Source organism: Pipra filicauda, unplaced genomic scaffold (assembly GCF_003945595.2).
Source record: "Pipra filicauda isolate LSUMZ 115617 unplaced genomic scaffold, ASM394559v2 scaffold98_size3848907_pilon, whole genome shotgun sequence".
Lineage (NCBI taxonomy): Eukaryota > Metazoa > Chordata > Aves > Passeriformes > Pipridae > Pipra > Pipra filicauda.
The window spans coordinates 1,667,547-1,688,620 of record NW_024105186.1 but is presented as its reverse complement, the minus strand read 5'-3'; the positions used below and the strand labels follow the sequence as shown (position 1 = coordinate 1,688,620).

Genomic DNA, 21,074 nt, shown 5'->3' with positions numbered 1-21,074 from the left:
CCATGGGGCAATAAAGGGTGACAAGGACAAAGTCTGGAAGATGCGAAGAGTCAGTGACGGACATCAGGACTCTTTGTCCCTGCTGGACTCCCTGTGCAGGCACTGGATGGGTTCTGGTGTAGAGCAGAGGGTCAGTCCTGGCTCTGCTGCCAACCCACTCACAGCTTTCCAACCATCCCTGAGTCCCATAGCTCTCCAGGAGCAGGGAGGACTGGATTTTCCTCTTGTGCCACAGCCCTGGGCTACCCCCTGGCCAGCTGGGCACAGAACCATGGGGCCACCACCCTTTGACATTTCCATCACACTCGGCTACACTATGGACAGAATCTACCCTCGGAGGGAACAGCTCCATCACTCCACGTGCAGACAGAGACAAGCTCCTGGGGATGTCCTCGTGCCCATCTCTGGCTGGCAGCCCTGGCCAGATCCCTGCACCCTGGCTGCTGTTACAGCATTTTTCTTCCACTTGCACGTTCCCCAGCTTGTCCGGTTGCGTAGCTCCCGCCGTGTCCGGCTCTTTGTGTTGTTTGCTGTTAAGTAAATCACTGGCAGCTCCCCAGAGCGCTGGGTAATGGCAGGATAATTCCCAGCAAGACCCTGGTAATTCACTTGAAGGAAAGCAGAGCAGAGGAAAACAGCACTATTAGCCATTATCCTGGCCTCTCAAAGGCCTCCTCGCCTGCAGAAACGCTGTGTGGTGTGGCAGGCATGCCTGCCACAGCTCCCAGACACCGCGGGCCATGGGAGGGCCATGAGCAGCAGAAGAGGCCAGGTTTCAGCATTGTCTTGTCAGCCTGGACCAGCAGATGAAATGTGGGCAAGTGCCTCCACCTGCCATGGGCACAAGCAGGTTGGTGTCAGTCCTGGGAGAAGCACCCTGAGGACGGGAGCCAGGCAATGCAGAAATGCCCATCAGGCAGCGCAGCCCCACAGGATGCTCCAGCTTTGGGTCTCCCACCAAGAGTATGGGATGCATGGTTTGACTCCCATGAGGTCTCAAGTTGCAGGAGTGACCCTTCAGCCAAGAGTCACCTGTCCTGGTGCTCGCAGAGGTCTGGCAGCCAGAGCGTGGAGGAGGATGGCCATGATATTCCGGCTGCCATGGCTGCTGGTGGCTCCTATGGAGTTGGGGGAGCTTTGCCACCCATATCAGCAAGGATAATGTCCTTCCCAGACAGTCTCAGCACCTTTTACACCTCCCTGTTGTTGACAGACCCCGATCCTGACTGGGGCTCACTGGAGATCAAGAGCATGGTTTCTGGTGGGAGTGTGCCAGGGGCAGCTCAAGCACTGACACTGCCCCACTGGGCCACTCCACACCTGCAGGATCCACATCCATATGCGGATGTCAACACCAAACAGCCTCACCAGGCTCTCCAAAGAGCTCCAGCGGTGTTTCTGAGTTGCACAGGTAGGTATATGGCACAGTGGGGGCATGCTGGGAGGGCAAACTCTCCAAAGAGCCTGGAGGGGGGCTCAAGGTGACAGGTTCCCTGCAGAAGCCACTTGCTTCCTTCCAGCTCTGCAACAGGGCACTGAGCTCCTTTGCAAACCTGTCCCTGAAGTGACTGCCGGCGTTTCTGAGAGAGGCCTCTGTTTGCAGAACTGCTGAACTTCCCCCTCTGAGCCTCCCAGCAGCAGGAGGGAGCCTGCAGCCACCGGCACAGCCCCCTGCCTAGCTCCCTACACCAGCACTCGGGAGGGCGAGGTGTGCTCCCGCTCCACCCAAACCCACGCTCACGCCCTTGGCATGCGCACACACACGGGCACCCACACACGGAGGAATGCAGGCACAAAGGTGCACACAGGCTTATAGACATGCACACAGGTTTTCTGATGCTTCCCACTGGTTGGCTCTAGAGTGAAGTCACGGCTTTGTCAGGAGCAATAAAGGCTTCCAGGCCAGGCAAGTAGTAAAAGTAGTAAACTTTAAGGGAAAGGGTTTTCTGGCTGTTTCCGCAGCAGCAGTGGCTGCCGTTGCCTGACAAAAGTTTTCCCTCTGCTCACTTTATGCACATTTGGTGCTGATTAAGTGTGTGGGACTGCAGCTCCAAGAGCATGGGGCAGCTCTGCTCCCAGCCACTGCAGATTGACCCACCCCCACCTTGCACACCCACTCCTATCCAGGTTCCCCTTCTCAGCAGTCCAGTGGGATCTGGGAGATGCTTCCCAAGGTGCTATGGCTTTGGTTGCCCTTCCCATGTGCTCCCCGGAAGTGGCAAGTCCATGGAAAAGAGTTGTGTTTTGATAGTCCACGTCTGCCCACGCTTCCCAGCAATGCCCCTTGCTTTGTGTGCATTAGGCAAGAAATGAGTGACCTCAGAAACACAGGGGGTTGCAAGGAGATTGGGAGCAGCCTGTCCCTCTTAGAAAAGTGGGTTGCAGTGTTTGGGGCTGTCTCCTGAGGAGTGTTATGGTTGGCCTCAAATGTTTTGGGTCAAAGGAACAGATAATGGTCTTAACTCTGGCTTTCAAGCTCTACCACAGCCTCACACCATGGAGCACCCAAAGAAACGGAAAGCTTGAACTCACATCAGTAAAGATGTCAAAAGTCCATCTTTTTGAAATCAAGGGCGTTGCATCCATTTCAAAGATGTAACAATCATTCCCATAACAGATTCAAGGGCAAAGCATTCACCCTCATCAACCCCTGCGGCCTCCAACCAGAGATGCTGGCATGGGAAGCACAGGGCAGGGTTTTGTACTTTCATGTACTTTGCATGGGTTGCTGGAGGTAAATGTGGCAAAGCTGTTTGCTCACGGCTGTCTCCCCAGAGCAAAAGTGCTCACATCCAGGGTACTGTTCTGCTGTGGGGGAGCCAGAAATGGTGGTGAGAAAGAGAGGAGGTGGCAGAGATGTGACCATGTCGAGAGGGACAAGATGGAAGTCTGCTAGCTGGAGCAAAGCTTTGTGAGGGATGCATCAAGGTGATAACTGAAGGTGAGATTTTATCACCCCTAATTTACCCATCTATTACTGGGATGCCCACTATCATCAAGCAGGGTGGAGAACTGCCCTCAGTACACAGTTCATCCTCCCACCTTTCACCCATCCCACTGTGTTAGTGGCCTTCCACCAAGAAATAAGGAAAAGGAGACAGTCTGTGTCCAGAGGTACCTCTCAGTTAATAAGACATCATCAGACAACCTGTTGGATCACTTGTGAGAGGACAATCGTGGCATAGCTGCCATAAGGCACCTGAGCAGTGCCAATCTAACGGGACTTCCCTCAACCACCATGATGTGTGGGCTCAGCCTCGGGCTTGGGGAGAGGATTTTGAGTAGGAACAAGTTCCCCAAGTTGCGACCTTCAAGGAAGGCCCTGTTCAGTCTTAGGTTGGTGATAGTTCTAGACACGTGTCAAAGATTTATGTATCAGAGAGGCTCCCAGGCCTTTGGTGACTCTGGGCTGGGGTTAGCCACACTTTGGCTCTCTGCCCTTCACTGCTTTACACTGCATATCAAGGGATCCCTCGAAGGCAGAGAGGAGGGAGGGCTGGATGAGCTGTCTCCCCAGCCCTGAGTTCAGGGAGCCCATTTGCTTACCTCCAGTGAAGTAGGTGGAGGTGCAGTGCATTTGGGAGGATCAGACCAGAAAGAATGGCCACCCCTCCCATGTGGCTTCCTTTACACCACAGGCCATTGTATTTTGCCCACTTACTTCTACGATGGATGCCAAATCAAACACCTCTTCCGGGAGGGAACTAAGTCTTGATCTGGAGATAAACCCATAGAGTCTCGGTCTCTCATTAGCTGTTTGGTTCTGGTGATTAATCATGCTTCTTGTGGAGGAAGCCTGATCATTTCTAATGTGGCTTTGGAATTTGGGCATTGGTTTGTTGCCTATATTAAAGCATTTAGCACTGAAATGGAGGTAATTAGGCTCCTGAGAGAGCTTTAACTTAAAAAACTCTAATTCCTAGTTAAGGATTTTGTCAGTTGGTATAAAGGAAAGGGTCATAGGACTTGAGATGAAGACGAAGGTGGACAATTCTGTTAATGGACCAATAAAATGATAAATCTCTTGATGTGTAAAGGTGCTAGATTAAAATGGGTGTAGAAGGAGCAATAAGGATATTTTAGCGTTTCCTATTCTCACAAGACTGTAACGAAGTTGGGCTGCGTGAACACCACCTTCTTTAAGACACTTGTGAGATCAAGCACCGATAACGACACATTAAGTGGCCTTAATGGTTCGACTAATGCGGAACTGATACGAGTGTGATGTTAGCCAGCAGAGGTAGGTATCCCAGGTATGTGCTGTGGGATATCTGCTTGGGGTATGTTGAGATGAATATGTACGTTTGGATTGCTGTAGGGGATCAAAGGGCGTGTCTGAGGGTTTTGTTTCCCAGGGTGAGGTCTCCGACACCTGTGGTGGATCTTTCTTCTGCCAAGCCAGAGAGATTGGGAACACGATGAGAAAAGGCTAGAGGTTTAACTTTGTTAGAACGTGTCCCTTATGTCGGCAGCAGGCTGAGGAGTTTGTGTCTTATTCGTTTCTCCTCTGTAAATGTTCAGTGTTACCTACAACTGAAATTAGCTTTCCTGTGGCCTTAGGAAAGCACTCATACATCTCTTAATCTCTGTTTCATTTAGATAACCAGACTAGGCATGTGTGCTCTCTTTCTCTCTCATGATTAGGCTTCCTTGCAGTGATTCTTTTCTACCTCTTCTCCAATGTTTCTTCCACATTAAATACATGACAAAACAAAACAAAATGAAACAAAACAAAACTGAAAATCATAGGCAGAACTTGCATCAGCCATGTCATTACTCTCTATTTGAACATCCAAAAATTGTACTACTCCTTGTACTCCCGTATCACAGAAGGAGGTCTGGTTGAGTTGGTTGCTCTGAACCTTTCCATCCTCCCACTCGGTAACTGAAGTCCACACTTTGTTCCTTCCTCCTTGCATTTGACTTGCTAAGATGTTGTGTTTGAATGGGTTGAGTTCACCAAAGGAACAAACCACTGAGCCAGGACTGGGACGTCCTTATCTCACTGCCTGTCCTTCTGCCATGCGCCAGCGCTATCAACCGTGAGAAAGATTCAGGAGCATCCACCTTTCCATGGGGAAGGTTCCTGTATATCAACAGGGGTCACCTATTCCTGAGGCTCACTTGTAGCTGGCTCCTGTAGGAAATACTTTATCAGGTTGTATCACAGAGTTCTCAGTCAAAATGTTCACAAGAACAACGTGGTCACACTGTGACCTTCACTCACCAAACCCATGACCTTTTTTGTGTCCCAAACATTGTTGCCACAAAAAGAGGGCAATTCATTATTTGTACCCTTGCCTGTTAGCCATGTGTTGGTTAATGCTCAGATTCTCTCCCACTCTTTTGCATGATGCCAGGTTAACAGGTCTGATTTATCCACTGATCTCATTTGCCTTTTTTAGAAATTCTGGCGAAACATTAGCATGTCTCTGATCTTCTTGCAAATAAAGATTAGTAGGGCAGGACACCTTTGCCAGCTCTCCAAGGACTCTTTTGGGTTTGTGAGTTTACTCTTGTGTTTGCTCTAATATCTTTCCAAGATTCCAGTGGTCTGTATGATATCTCATCTGATATGTATATCCCCCTCCTGCAATTATTTACTGAGCACAACGACTTTTACATATCACTGTCAGTTTTATCAACTCCACCATGTTAAGTGGACACTGTATCAATGCTGTCACTTCTTTCCTTCTCCATCTACCTGCACGTCTCTTCTGTTGTCCTCACTCCTGCCCAATATGGATTTTTATCCTTGTTTCTTTAGCTTTCCTAATCAATATCTTGAGTTTCCATTTTATTGACTGATTTTTAGTGTCTTCCCTCCCCTCCAGTTGTGATCTGTAGCTCTTTGGTTTCCAATTCACCACTGAATCAGAATGGGCTTAGAGCCAAACCCGTTTCCTCCCTGTTTGCGCTGTGACCTACCAGCTATCAAAAACTCTTTCTGAAGAGCTCACAATATTTTCTCACATTTTCTCTAAATTATTCCTCCCAACCTGAATTCCTCTCCTACTTTCTCTCAGCTTTGGAAAAATTAACCCTGTGGAGCACCACACTTAAGTGAGCCAGAACTGCCCTTTTTTGCTGAGAACAAGCAGAATCAGGTCATGTTGGCTACTCCCCAGGCAACCACTGCCTTCCAGCCCAGCAATTAATTCATCTGTATCTGTCACAACGAGGTCTGAAGTCACGTTATTTTGTGTCCTGTGTGGTTCCTTTCGTGTCAGATCATTACCTACGGTTTCAGCAACCTTCATTTCTTGTTTTTTAACTTGTGGATATGTCAGACCTTCAGGATGGCCTTCACCCTGGTGTAATTTCTCTGAAAAACCCAATAGGTTGTTCACCATTCTCGTGTGTGTTAAATTCCGCCCAGCCTTACAACTACATCTGTCCTTTCTTCCAGTAGAATCCACACCGTGTCCAAAGCTTCTGGGCTATTTAAGTGACTCTGTTTACTTTTTACCCAGACTTTAATTCTCCTTCTCCAAACTATAATCTTTCTTCTCCAAATGCCTGTGGCAACATCTGTCTGGGGGCCCAAAGGGACTCAAATCTGTGCGGTCCTTGGGGTGTCTCTGTGCTGGACCAGATGCCCTGGGCACCTGATGGCATAGGGAGCATGAGGGGTGTGTGGTGTTTAACACCCACCTGGCCAGATTGTGGGGCAAGAAAAGGCACAAGAAAAAGGTGTAATTTCCAGGACAAAACACTCAGCCTCAGGCTCCAAAGGATGTGTGGGAACTTCACAGCCCTCCGGCCAAGAGGCCAAGGTGACAGGCTCTCACCTGGAGCTGCAGGCAGTCAGCTAGGGGGCTAAAGACGTGGAAAAGGAGAAGCCCAGAGCATCTCCTGGCAGCTCAGGGAGACCAGGGGAGCACAGAGAGGAGCAGAGCAGCACTCTCCACTCTCCCTGTGTGCAGGCAGCAGGGAGGCTGTTGTGTTTCAGAACCCAGACTGGCCAGGCTCAGTGTGCCTTGGCTTGTCAGGAGAGGCCATCAGCCCCAGGGCTGGGGACTGTCTTCTGCAAACAGAGACGGCAGCTTGGGGCACCAGAGCCCACATGTGGGGGGATTCTGCTTGGCCTTCTGTGGGATCCTTCTGCTTTGGAGCCAAATAGCCCCAGGAGGAACATCCCTCACCCCTCCCCACCCTCTCTGGTATGTCCCCAAGGGCTTTTGCAAAGTACAGTGCCTGGCAAAATTTTCTGACAACAGTCCTGCAAGAAAAACAGCAACAAACCTTTTCTGTGTCCCAGCCCCTGGAGCGGGACAGGAGAATGAAGAGGATCACAGAGCAGGGTGGTCTCTTCTTTGGAGGGGACACACAGTCTGCGTTCAAGTGTGCCCACTCCCTCACCCTGACACCAGGCATTGACCTCCCAAGCGCTGCCTTCTGCAAAGTGGCTTTTCCCATGGTGTCCTCTGTCACCCCAGTGCTGTCCCCAGGGGACCTTTCTCACTCCTGAGCAATGCTGGTAACTCCCGGCCTTCAGGCTGCCAGCCAAAGGCTTGCCAGGCTGCCTGGGCACACGGGCAGGCGGCGGGGGGGTGGCTTAGCATGAAGCTTTCTCTCTCCCTGCCCTGTGCACTCCATTGCCAGGGAAGGTGAGAAACACAATGCAGAGCCAGCAAAGCCAATCTGGAAACAACTGCATCCATAAAAGCAGGCAGCCAGGTGCACCGGCTCCCCCCGGGCAGCCCTGCACGGGCACCAGGCTGTGGCATTAGAGGAGAGATCAAGCTGCTGGTAATCAGCTCAGGGCTCAGGCCATCGAGATCAGGACAGAGTCCGAGGGCACGGTGCCAGTTCCTCATCCGCTTGTTTTGGTTCCTTCCCCAGCGTTTCCTTCCCTCGGGCAGTGGGGACCGATCCCATCAGACAGCACCAGGAGCAGTGATGACCGACTGCCAGAGGGTACCATGCCAGGATGCCAATCCATCTCACTACAATCTGGAGATGATTCTTAATCTGGCGATGAGCTTCGGGGGTTTCCCAGCACTGACACACTCTACAATTGCAAGAGCATCTGAATTACAGCACCGATCCTTCCTTTGCACGAACACAGCCTCTGCCCTGCAGCAGAAGGAGGTGGTTTATAGCCTAGATCCTATGTCACCAGCTTCCCCTAAATCCACCTCCTTTGTGTATCCTGGCTTCCCAGAGAGGTTCAGCTGCAGGCAGTTATTTTTATGGTCTATTTCTTGGTCCTTTGCTCATGCAATGAAAACGAGCAACTTGGAAGCCAGATGGGACAGGTATTCCTGGGTAGGAGCAACTGCTGTCTTTTAGGGGGGAAAAAAACAGCCCAGAAAATCACATTAGCTTTTAATGTGGAGGGAGGCTTGGCAGGATGAAATCCAGACTGAGCAAGAAGGGAAGAGAGGTAGACCCAGAGGTCTATCTTCACCACTGCCCCACGGTAGCCAGCCTGGATGTCTGCCAGATGTGCAGGGAGCAGTGCAAGAGCAGGAACCACAGGATGGGATGGACCAGGTGGTCCTCTAGCCTCTGACCACTGTCAGCACAGGGATGTCAGAACGGTTGTATCTAACAGACTTCCATGGATTTTTCTTCCTGCAGTGGGGAGTCCTGCAGGGAGTCCTTGAGTGACCTACACCACCCATTTCACATGTCTGCCTTCAGTCTCCATTTGCCCCAAATTTCTGTTGGAGGTGGCAGGAACAGTCTCCCCTCCTCACCTTGTCCCTGACACTTGGGATAGTAGTTTAACCTTGTATCATCTCCCCTTGGTGTCTCTTTATCCATGTGGACATCACAGCCGTTTACTCCACAAGACATTCTTGAGCCACTCTGAGTCTCATCCAGCTCTGGGGGATCCTTAGGAATAGGAAGATTGGAGTGGAAGGGGCCAAGGGCAGGAATGCCGGCTGCAAAGCACCTTGCCCTTCACGGGGCAGGGATGCAGGGATGCAGGCTACAAACCACCTCACCTTTCACAGGGCAGGGATGCAGAGATGCCGGGATGCAGATATGCAGGGATCCAGGGATGCAGGCTGCAACTACCTCGCCCTTCACGGGGCAGGGATGCAGCCCCTCGGGGCAGTGACCGGTGTCCCTGTTTCGGGAGGCAGTGGGGTTTGCCCGGAGCTTTGGGAACGGGCCGCCCCCCGCCCCACGCCGCGATCCCAAGCGTGGAGCGGGGCGCCCTCTGCCGCGGGACAGCGGCACTGCCGGGAGCGGGGCGAGCGCTGGGGGGGCGGCGCGGGGGGACAGGCGGCCGTCCCCAGACCTTTCGCCTCGCTCCCGGCAGCCCCGTTACGACGGTAGGGTGGGCAGGGAGAAGTATTCCTCCCCCTTCTCTCCACTTGGGAAGTCTGGATCCCAGTTCTCATGCTCACCTCCAGCCCCTCATTTCCAGCCGAGGATGCTGTGACAAGCCCCCCCCCATTATCGTCCTCCTCCATGTGGGGTGCAGCACCCTGCTGTCGAGCGGGAGCTTTCCCCCCCAGGGGAAGGAGGAGAAACATGTTTGTGTTCCCCAGCTTTTCCTCAAAGGCTCTTTTCAAGCAGCGGCTCCCAGTGAGAGGTGCTTTGCGGCGTGTCTGGGCTCGTGGTTTTGGCTGCCGAGGACTTTTCCAAGTGCTTTTTGTCTCATGTGGCTTCTTCCTTTGCACCCCACTGACTCCAGACTCTCCCTGCACTCCCTGTCTTGCTCGGGTCCCTCCTCAGCGGGAGTCATGCCTCCTTCCAAGCATTCCCAAACTGCTTTATGCACCCTGTGTTGGCAAACTGGCTCCAGGAAAGCTGGCAGCAGTGAGCTGAGACATCACAGCATCCAGCTGGCTCCTCTCCTCGGCTGCCAGAGGGTCCTGCATGTCTCTTGTGTGTCTCTGGTCCCTTTTTTGAACCTGAACATGGCCATGGATTTGTACTCAGGCCCCAAGCTGCAAACTCAGGCTTGGAGAAACATCCCCTGCGGCTGCCTCCACTTCCCCAAGGGAATGTCTGGCAGAGCCCGACACCAGCCAGGGGCTGATTTATGCTGCCGTCTGAAATGAAGCGTTGCCCGTCCTGCTCTTCACGCTGGGTGAGCTGAGCTCGTTCAAAAACCAGTTTCAGGATGAAACTTCTGTGATCCCTTGGTGTGAACCAGGCCTAGGCAGACAGGTATGGGGGCATGCTGCAGCCCCGGGCAGGGCATGGGAGGGGTGTTCACAGCAGGGGCGCAGCAGGGATGGAGGCAGCTCTAGGGGCAGATGCCCTCGTTCTGCAAGGGACAACAGCCAGGGGTCCCCCATGGCTGGCTCAGAAAAAAGTGAGTGAAGGAGCTTTTAGTAAATCCTGACCACCTGGGCAGATCTGGGTGTCACTGCTCTGGGGGTGTAGCATCCCACAGCACCTGGTGGGAAGTGCTACAGGGCAGCACCCACCCTGTTCATGCCACACACTGGGTGCTTGTGGCAGGGACCCAGCTGGCCCCAAATCCCATACAGAAGCTGTGTGGCTGTCCCTTTGTGCTCACATCCCTGAAGTGATGCCTCCCCCAAGCAATGTCCTACCCTCTCCTGCACCCCTCTAACCCAGCTCCAAAATGCCCTTTGGGGGAGGAGGGAAGCGGTGGTCTTTGTGTCCCTTTAAGACGTGGCAATGCTTTGCCAACGCCAGCTGCTCCCCAGCCACACACGCTCCCCTACAATGCCCTTTTCATGCACAGCGGCCGTCTGAGCAGTGAAATGCCCCTTCAGAGCCGCGCCGTGCCCGTGCCAGCTGTGCCTCTCGCAATGCGGGTGCTCTCTCAGCATGGCACAGCGTCCTTGCCAGCTCCGGCGTGAGCGATGCCAGCGAATGCCCTCGGATCACAGGAGTCTGCTCTCTCTCTGTGCAAACACGGCATCCGCAAAGGTCTCTGGGCATCGCAGCTGTCCCAGCCCTCCCAGCGTCCCCAGGGATGTGGGTGCTGGTCTCTTTTCCTCTGGGCTGAATGCCTGTTTCTACTCCAGGTCACCCAGCGCTGCAGTCATAAATCCTGGCCACCTGCCCTCGAGGGCCGACACAAACGCTGCCTCGTTAGGTTTAGCTAATAAGGCAACAACAACAAGAGAAAAAGAGCTAATCCCCCAGCGCTGGCAGTGAGGTACCATATTGCACTGGGGAGAAGCGGCGAGGCAGCCGGGCCGGGCAGGCTGTGAGTGGGACAGCAGGGAGCCCGTGGCCATATGGAGCTGACCTTGGCTCTGCTGGGAATTATAGCAGTGATGTTTTCAGGGAGGAAGCCGGTGTCCCAGGCTAGGTGGGTTTATTTGCAGCCTTCAGAGAGGCAAGGCAGCACATTCCTGGGTGTGGGGAAGGGGAGGAAATGGGTTCAGGAAGAGAAGCAGCATCATGGAGGATGCTCACAGGGTTGGAGGGGCGGGTGTGAGCCCCCCCCTCTTGTGGGTCTGCTGCTGTGGGCAGAAGGGTTTGAAACACAGAGCCAGGCATCTTTAAGGGCCTCCCCTCAAAATGTAGAGTCTGACTGTCCTAATGCCTCTCACAACCCCATTTTGCCCTGTTAGGACCTCCCCCAGCCCAAACACCAGAGCACTTCCAGCCTGACACGCTGCAACCCAGTATCTCTTCCCAGCCCCAGACCCTCCACAGTGTGGTGGCATCATGCCAAGTGCCACAGCGAGCGGATGCCCCATGGAACACCCAGCTGCCTCCCATCCCAAGGGATGCCTGCAGTGGTGGGAAGCAGGTCCCACAGGTGACCCTGCTGTCACACCACTGTGCCTCACTGCCCTGACCGCGATCCCCTGGACAGCTGGGTTGAAGCCCCTGTGAATGTTGCACCCCACTGGAAGGGGACCTGGTTCTCAGAGAAACCTCAGCCATCCACAGACTGGCTCTCCAGGTGCATTGTTTGCTTGGAAATTTTGGAAGGAGGATGCCTTTCTTAGTATCCTCCCAAAATCTTCCAGATGCAATCAGCCCTAGGGACTGCACCCACCTGGGCTGGGACTCCTACACTGAATCATGCCCGATGCGAGGCCATGCAGATGCCCTCATTGTGTGCCCCTGACTTCCTCTCTATCACTGTTACCTCCTCTTGGAGAAGTCAGATGGAGCCGACATCCCTTGCTGCTGAGTGCTGTGCTCTTGTGTGGGCTGGAAAGAGCCCGGTGGAGCCACATGTATTTGTGACAAGGACTGGGGTGTCTCAGCAAGGAGAAGCTGCTTTGCTCTTAGAGAGAGCAATTGTGGACAGAAACATTCTCTGGTACAACGTCACGTGCTGGGACTCACTGGTTAGTCTTAGGTGCCACGAACATCAGTGGCATGAAAAGCCAAAAGAAAGCTGGTATGTCATGACTGCCTATCAGGGTGTTTGATGAGCTGGAGCCCAGGGCTCGTTTGCTCTCGCAGGCGCATTTCCCACGGAGAAGTGCGTGCTCACCACTTTCTCCTGAGCTGCAGCCCAGGTTGGTTATGAATAATGTATTGGATGCCTCCGATCGATGTGTCTCACCCAAACGGCCTCTCCTCCTCTCCACCAGCCTTCCCCCAGAGCCTTTCTCATTCTGCACAGCATGACCCGCTGCCACTTGTCACTTGTTTGCTGGTGGCAGTTCGGACTCAGACCCATTGGATGAGCGGAGTCAGAGGTGCCAGCAACGATGGCCAAGCAGGGGACCAGCTCCATTGATCATTTCATATCATGGTTCCAGTGGAAAATTTGGCAAATCCAAGACCTTCCACTCCACCAGAGGTTTTCCTATGAGGCAGAATGAGGCAGCAGCAATGGGTAACTCTCTCCTCCATAGCAGCAGGGATGGGAGACTCATATCCAGTGGCCTCAGCTGGAGGGGAACATGGACCTGGGGATGCACAACCAGGAGACAGAGAAAGTAGGAACTGTCCCTGGGGTGCTGCTTTGCTGTGTAGATGAGAAAGCAGCCTCTTGCCAGTGCCAGGCCATTTGCTACGGGGACAAATGTGTGATTTGTATTGCATTCACTCCTTGGATGCTGTGTCACTCAGCAGAGCTCCCCAGTTGAGGGGGAAGACACAACCCTTCTGAAAATCCCTCTGAGAGAATGCTGCTGAAGACTAATGGGATTTGAAGTTAAGGGAACTGAGGCAGGAGCAGGAGTAAGGGCTGAGACAACCTTGAGGGAAGGGGAATCAGCAGAGGCAGATGCAGATAAGGAATGGCCGCTTCTGGGGGTGTATCAGAGAATACACACAGCCATTTGCCTGGGGTTTGAAAATCCAGAGTGATTTATCCTGCCTTCAGGACTTTGGCCAAATAACATCTTGGCAGGAATTTCTTGGTCAGACACAGAGGCAGCTCTAGCCTTGACGAGGCCAATACTGAACATTTCAGAGAGGCCAGGACCAAGAAAGTCTCTGACCATTTAGACTTCCAGTGGTGTGCAGGTAGTAGGATTCCAGTCATCCTTGTTAATTGCCCAAGCATCCTTTTCCTCCTCTGCAGCAGCCCATTTGTGGGGCTCCCACAGCACCTTTGGATAGGTCTCATGAGGAGAGCAGCTGGATGCTCCCAAGTCTTCAACTGCCGCACTTCAGCTGGTTTCCATTGCATTTTCAGGTCACTTTGGAGCAGTCATCTCTGCCTATCGCCCACACAGTCACCACCTTCACCAGCTGAATCACAGCCTCCAGATTCACCTGGATGCAGTCAGATCCCCCCTCCCCTCCTGTCTTCTTCAGGAGCTCAGCATCTGGCTCAGCATCTCAAGTTTTCCATTCTCGAAATATTTTGGGATCACACCATTACCAGCAGGGCCAAGACTTGATCTCTTGGTGACGCTGGAGATTAGCTCTAAGGCCTTGAATTGGCAACAGAAAGAGAGGCAGAGGCTGCTCGGAACTGTTTCCAACTGGGCCAGGCACACAGTTGGCGGAGGAGGAAATCCCTCCCCGGGGATGCCACTGTGGCCATGGGGGAGGCGATTGCTGATGATCACAAAACAGTTATGAATGGACAAACCTCACAACCTCCCAGGAAGGGAGCCCAGTGGTCTCAGGACATCAGAGCCACATAAGCTGGCCATGCCAGCAGGCAGGGACTGCAGAGCCAAGCTTGGGCAGCAGCACTGGCTTGTCACTCCTGAACATTTCCTGGGGTATCAGTGTTGCGTGAGGACATTTCTCCATCCAGATGATGCTGTCTGATGACAATCCCATAACCCCACCTATTCAGAGCAAACCCCATGGCCTCACCCCTTCCCATGGCCTCACCTGCCTCATCCCAGCTGTGCCTACTCTTCCCAGCTGATGCTGCTTTGCTCCATCTTTCCAAGAGCCTTGGCTTCCTCCCTCTCCTTCTCCTATCTCAGGGGAAAGTAGTTCCCAAGGTGCTCAGAGCACCAAGGCCAGAAAACCAGGGCACTTCTCCAGCTCACCTAATTGTTGGTTACTGTCCCTCTCCCTCAGTGCCTAATTAAGTAGAGCAGGAGGAAAGCCCAGGAGAAGCTTCTGAAGGCACAGGAACACGTGTGCACATTATGGAAAGGCTGGTGAGGGGCCTCACCCAGACGGGCTGCTTCAAAAATAACAGGAGAAGAGTGATGCTGTGGAACAAACAGGAGCAGTGACCAGACCTCGGGTCCAGACTTGGATGCACACCTGGAACACAACACACACTTCACACATGCTTCACACAGCAAGACAGCTGTCAGGTTAAGGGTAGAGAAGGGAGCTCATCCTGGAGGGGAGGCACTAGGGATGAGCATGACCAGGGATGGTGGCTGGGCTATCTCCTGGGCTCCAGTTCCTGGATGGAATGTTGCCTTGCTTATCTCCCAATCCAGACTTCAATCCAACCCCTTTCTACTGAATTTTCACCATGGCTGCTTGAACCCAGTCCCAGGAGTGTATGGGACATGAAAGATCATCTCCAAACTGATTTCCTGGCTGCCTCAGCCTTGTAATCCCTCAGAACGCTGGGTGGAGTTGGACGCTGGTCCAGAGTCTTACTGAAAAGCCCTGAGTGGACTTGACTCCTTCCCCCTATTGCTTTGGGAGGATTTCAAAACAGCTATTTCAGCTTTTGAATCCTTGATTCAAATTTGCTGCAAGCTGGGGCTGCCCCAACCAGTACCTATGTTGAGGGGGAGGAATCCTGCTCTGTCAGTGCAATGTCTGTGAAGCCGAGATCCTTGGGAAGATGCTGCTGCAGGCAGAGGAAAAGCCAAGCTGGTATTACAGAGAAGCCTGTCCTAAACACAATGCCTGTCCCAGCTCCTCACTGGGTCACTGTGTTCCCATCATCCAGCCAGCTCCAGTTTAGTTCCCTCTCATGGCTGAGGATAAGCAGCCAGACTGCTGGATTCACCCACGGTGCCCTGATGGAGGTGGTGCACGTGCGTGTGTCACTCCGTGCAAGCAAAGCTGCACCCGACACATGCCCAAGCCCACAAGGGCAGCGAACAGGATCCCAAGTGCCAGCAACATGTGGTGCTGCGATGCTGGAGCTCTGCCTGCCTTGTGCTTTGCTGTAGCCTTTGGCTCTCCTCCTGTAGCCTGCCAGTGTCATCTCATGCATTTCTCTCGATGACAAATAGTCCCTCGATGTCACCAAGGGTTGTGATGCTGTTACACTTCTTGCTGAAAGAAGCAATAAGGTCTGGGGTGGGGTCAGGCCTTCCTGGCTCCACATCTCCCTCTCTCAGCCAGCCTGGCCCCGCAGGGCTGCTCTGATGGGCGGCAAAGCAAACTCGCCAGGACCCCATTTATTAAAAGAGGGGGCTTCACAGGAAAGCTGGAACAAATGCTAGCGGGAGTGTTTGCTTTGCCAGGATGCTCCAGCCAGATCCAGCCAAAAAGTTTGAGCGGCCAAAGTTTCTCTGCTCAGTATTTGTGTTTGTTTTATCCTCGTTGCCTGGCCTGTTGTGGGAGATTTATCTTTAAGAGAAAAAAGGCAGCTGGATTTGGTGGCATATGTCTCCTCTGGGATCCAGCCCATTTTGGGCCATGCATGGATAAGGGTGAACTTAATGTGTATGGCCTGAGCTGAGCAGTGACTTCCTTTGGCCTCGAGAAGGTTTAAGCAGCGAGGTGAGCCCTGGAAATGGACGGGGCATCCCAAAGCAACACACCACCCTTCTCTGCCTGCATCCCTACCCGAGAAGAGCCCAGGACTCTTCAAACCCCCAGTACCCACCATGCCTTGTCCCACTTGTGCCAGTGCTGGCAGCCTGGAGATCTGCCATAGCCGTGAGGTTTTCAGATGTGCTTCTGAGCAGGTCTGGTTCCACACATGGGCACTGCGGCAGGGCTGTGTGGGTTTATATACACGGTGATCTCGTTAAAGTCTGGGTTTTAACGAGTCTTGAGGGCGATGCTGTGTCATCATTAGCACTGTCTGTCGGGGAGCTCTGAGCACGGCTAACCCAGACAGTTCAGCTCTGGGGTTAATTCTGAAGCCAGCCTGATCACAATCCCTCTATGGTTTTACCTACCTGCAAAGTAACAGCAAAAACCCAGAGCCAGGTCAGGTTCCCTGTAAGAAAGGAAAAAAGAAAATCAAAGAAACAGAGTCTGGATATAGCCTGTGTATGATGTAGCCTTGTTTTTTTTTTCTGTATTCTTGCTGATCTTCAAGGTGGACTCTCCAACTTGAAGGGTCTGCCCCTCTGTCAGCAGCCTCAGGAACCAGCAAGCCCTTGGTGTGGGTCTCTTGCAGTGTGGGGGTGACCCCTCTGGGAGCCAGTACAGGGGCTGGAGGGAAAGAACAGTGCTGAGGGCTCCTGGATCACTGCTTTGAATTAAAACCTTTTTTTTATTTTTGGTATGTGAGCAGGCTTGACATAGGTTGTTGGTGCCAGCTGGGCTTCTGTGCCTCAGTTTCTCCCCTCCCCGGGGCTACCAACTGCTCATGCAGGCTACCCACAAGATCAACAGAAGATGTGCAGAGAGGGGAAGAGGCCACAGCATCCACCTCCTTCTCCGTTGGCATTGCCAGGGGAAATTCTGCATGAGGACATGAGACAGCAGCCACATAGCACAGTATTGAGAGAGGAGGCACTGAGTTAATTTGGCTGCCCAATTAACACCAAGGGAAGTCATTACTGTACAGCTCATGGCTCTCTGTCCCAACACGTTGTTGCCCAGGTCCCAGGGAGGTGAGCAGAGCTCAGCAGTGGGACACAGAGGGTGGGCTGGGGGCCCTGGTGAGGCATTTGACTCCTGCTCCGTGAACAAAGCCTGGTGCAAACAAATTCAAAGTAAACGAGAGGCTTGGGATTGATGTTCCTGGTGGCACCCACCCTCCTGCCTGTGCTGGGACCCCTCACTTCCCCACCGAGCCTCCCCCTTCCTGTGGCCATCCTCTGTCTGAGCAGGGCCAGAGAGCTGCCGAGCCCTACATGCACCCGTATATACGTAAACACACACACACAGTTCCCACTTGCACGTGGACCCCATAGCTTTGCTTCTGACAGAAGGCGCACCCAGCACCAAGGGGTAATGCCTCACACACAAACCCCAGAAATTATTAAAAGAAAACAGGTCAGATACACTTCAGACTCAAGCCTGGGACAACTCTCAAAGTGCCAAGGCTGAAGCACGATGGGGCTGGAAACTTTTCCCATCGAGGTGGGATTTAGAGAGGTTTCCCTCTCTGTAACTGGGTCAATCACATGCCCAGAGCCTGTGAAGCCAAGATAACCCTTGGCCAAACGTGCAGCCTCACTACTATGAGCATCCCTGACCGTACCAGGGCTGTCCTGCCACCCTAAATGCTAAATGTGCTCCATCAGGGTCACCGAGTCCCAAAATATCCCCCTCCTGCCCGGTGTCCTTTGTAGCAGCTCTGGTGGGGCCAGAGGCACCTTCCAACGGCTGGACTGGAGTGAGGAGGGTTGTTCTCTCGCCCATCGCCCCGTGGGGTGCACCCAGCAGCAGCTCAGCTCCGCTGTGCCGGTGCTGCTGTCGGCAAGGGCAGGTTCCCCGCCGGCCCCCGGGGTTTGGCAGCTCGCGGGGCTCCTGCCTGCCCGCAGCCCCGAGGGGACGGGGATGGGGGCCAGCATCCCGGACAAAAGAGATGGATTATTCGGTACAAGCGTACCCCCTGCCGACGAGCTGGAAAAACACAGCTCCCCGGACACCTTCCCCCCCTCCAAAAAAACCCACCCAGCTACAACCACGGGACAGAACCAGGGGGGCCGGGACATCCCCGAGGCGAAGGCCGGAAGCTGGAGAGGGGCCGGGCTCCCGCAAGGAGTTGGAGACGGGAGCTGCTCGCAACACGAATGAACACCCGCCCACCCCCATCTCGCCAGGCCCGGCAGTAGCAAGTTTTTTCCACGGAAGGTTTGCGGTTTCCAGCCTTTCCCGCCCGGCCCCTCCGCGCAGCACTGGGGGCCCCCAAGAGCACCCCCAGCCCCGCAGGCGGGAGGTCTCGGCGGTGTCGTGCCCGGGGCATCCCCGGGGCTGGTTTTTCCGATGTTGGGGGCTGGTTTGCACTTCTCCCTCCGGTGTTTCGTGTTTTTTTTTTTTTCTTTTGTTTTGTTTTGGGTTTTTGTTTGTTTGTGTTTGTTTTTGGTTTTAATTCTTCTCCCCCCTGTCTTGGCCTCCTCCGCAGCGCTGCCTGCCCCGCCAATCCGGGCCCTGCGGGGCAGGGGGACCCCGGCTGCGGCTTTAAAAGCGGAGCCCTTTGTGCGCCGGGCTCCGGATCGGGATGTGCTGTGCCGTGCCGGGATGTGCCGTGCCGTGCCGGGATGTGCCGTGCCACCGGCAGCCGCCACCGCCGCCAGGAAGAGCCTTGGACCACGCTGCACCAGCAGCCCCGGGACCCGAGCATCCCCCTCGGCAGGTATTTCATCCCCCTCCCCTGCACCCCAATAAACGTGTGGCAGGCCGGCTTGCCCCGCTCGCCGTTTTGCCGGGTCTGGGGTGGTTGCCTTTTATTATTTATTTACTTTTTTTCCCCCCTGTAACCGCCTCCCTTCTTCCCTCCCTCGCACCCGCTGGTTTGGGATGGTGCGGCTGGGGGTGTCGTGCTGGTGGCACTGAGGCACAGTGGTCAGGCTGGGGTGACGGGGGCTGCTGGTGGAGCCGGGGTGCTGCCCGCTGGTGGGGATGTCAGGGCTCGTTGGGGACAGCTCGGTGTCACCGGCGGCTTGAGGGGGTGGGGTGAGCAAAGAGTGGCTCCCTGGAGTCTGTCTGTTATTGTAGGGTCTCTCGAGGGGGTGGGATCAGCGCTGTGGGTTGCTGATGCCCCGGAGTGGGGTATGCCCCGGTATGGGCACCTCCAGGCTGTCCCAGTGCCCATGGGCAGACCTCTCCCAAAGCCTTTGACGTTTGGCCCTGAACAGACCTACAGCCCAGGTAGCACCTTTAGGGGGACTCTAACCTGGCCTGGGGTGTCCCTGCAGCTATCTTGTCACCAGATAGTACCACGAGCAGTGGCTCCGGGAGCAGCTGCAGCCCTGCTCCGTGCCCAGACAGCCCTGCTGCAGTGGGACCTGCCTACATCCCTTCAGCCCCTAGCTCAGCCCTGCCCTGCCTTGGCATTTTGGCCACAGCCCTGCTGCAGTTCTAGAGCTGTGCCATGTCCTTGGAAGCAGAAAAGCTCCCTCCTGGGCTGAGCAGTGATGGTTGGAGCCAGCCAACAGCACCACAGATGCTGGATCTGGGCTGTCACTTTTCCTCCTTGTCCCTGATTCCCTGACCCCTGCTCTGGGCTTGGAGGGAGCATGTTAGTGGCTCCATCTGGAGCTGGGAGACAGGAGAGGGGTCAGGTGTGCAGTGGTTAGCCATCCCACCTGGGTGTGTTCTTTGCTCCTGGTGGGTTCCCAGGAGTGCTGGGGAAGCGTCAGGCTTGACTGGGAAGCACAAGAGGCCTCAACCTTTGCACTGTGGGAAATCACCCAGCAAACCGTTGGTGAACTTGGATGCCAGAGCAGCGCTTCTGTGCCAAAGCCACTGGCCTCGTGTGAGTAGAGGATGGAGGAGACATCGACCACAACCACTCCACGGAGCCCCCTTTCCTCACCCCTGTTGACAGAGGGATGCAGCTGCCCTGATTGCTGGCTGGAGCGTGGCTGAGCACCCACACAGCGCAAGGCACCCCAGCTGGGCTTGCAGTCTCCCGCGGCACTGGGGATGGGGACGAGCCCTGGCTGGGGACCAAGGGCAGGTGCTCGCCAGCCCCCACGTGCAGGGAGCCGTTGGTGCGGCTGTTTGCATGAGCAAGAGTGAGAGCTGGGGCTGACCGCAGGAACCCACGGCTGTTGCGGGGGGCCCGGCTGCTACAGGGGTCCCAGTGGCCCCAGGGAGCGGCTCAGGGGCTGTTATGCAAATTTAGAGGAGCCAGGAAACCAGTCGGAGAGCAAAGGAGTCTGAATTTCTCTTCTCTCCTCTGAGTCACCAGGGCTGACTTCCCTGTCTCTGAGATGCTGTGGATGCTCAACACATCCCCTGTTGAGAGCCTTGGCCGGGGTCCTTCCAGCATGGCACTGCTCTGGCACCTGGGCACAGGCTGGTCCTTGTCCCTGTGGCTGGGCAGGGCTGGGCAATGTGTGTGCCCCTGCTCCCAGGCTTGCCCCTCCGATATGGCACAGCCTCATGGTCTCCACTCTGGCTCTGCAGCCTCTGCCACCACACCCAGGACCTACACCTGTTCTGGGAAGGGGCTGGGAGCGATGTGGGGTGGTGACTGGCTGGGCAGCTGGTGGTGGGATAGAATGGGTGCAGTTTTGGGAAAGGACCAATTCTGGCTGTTCACAGCTCAGTCTCTGTTCCTGGGGTCCTTCCACACACAGCTTTATAACTGCCTCAAGGGACAGTAGAACTGCTGTAGGGCCCTGATGGAGGGGACTCCATTGTAGATGGAAAAGGGGCACTGTGGCTGCAAGCATGAAACATCCAGTGATTTGGCCCTGGTATGGTTTCTTGAAAATCACCCTGGTTTCTTTATTTTGGCACATCCCTGGGGTACTGGGGGTTAGCAGTGGGCTTGGGGACATCCCCAGGAAGGCAGGGTCTGGTTCCTTCTGCTCTGTCCCAGGACCGTCCTCTTTCACAGTGTCCTTTGTCACAGCCCCCTTGGGCAGCTGCAGAGGATGATGTCCTTACCTGCCCAGGCTTGCCAGAGAAAC

At 54.5% G+C, this 21,074-nt stretch overlaps 1 long non-coding RNA gene across 1 annotated transcript; it reads left to right on the top strand.

Moving 5' to 3' along the window:
- The first annotated feature begins 18,076 nt into the window (after positions 1–18,076).
- LOC120322520 lies at positions 18,077–18,884 on the top strand. Its single transcript, XR_005562286.1, has 2 exons — positions 18,077–18,285; positions 18,557–18,884. It is a non-coding gene; the product is annotated as an uncharacterized LOC120322520 (long non-coding RNA).
- The last annotated feature ends 2,190 nt before the right edge of the window (positions 18,885–21,074 follow it).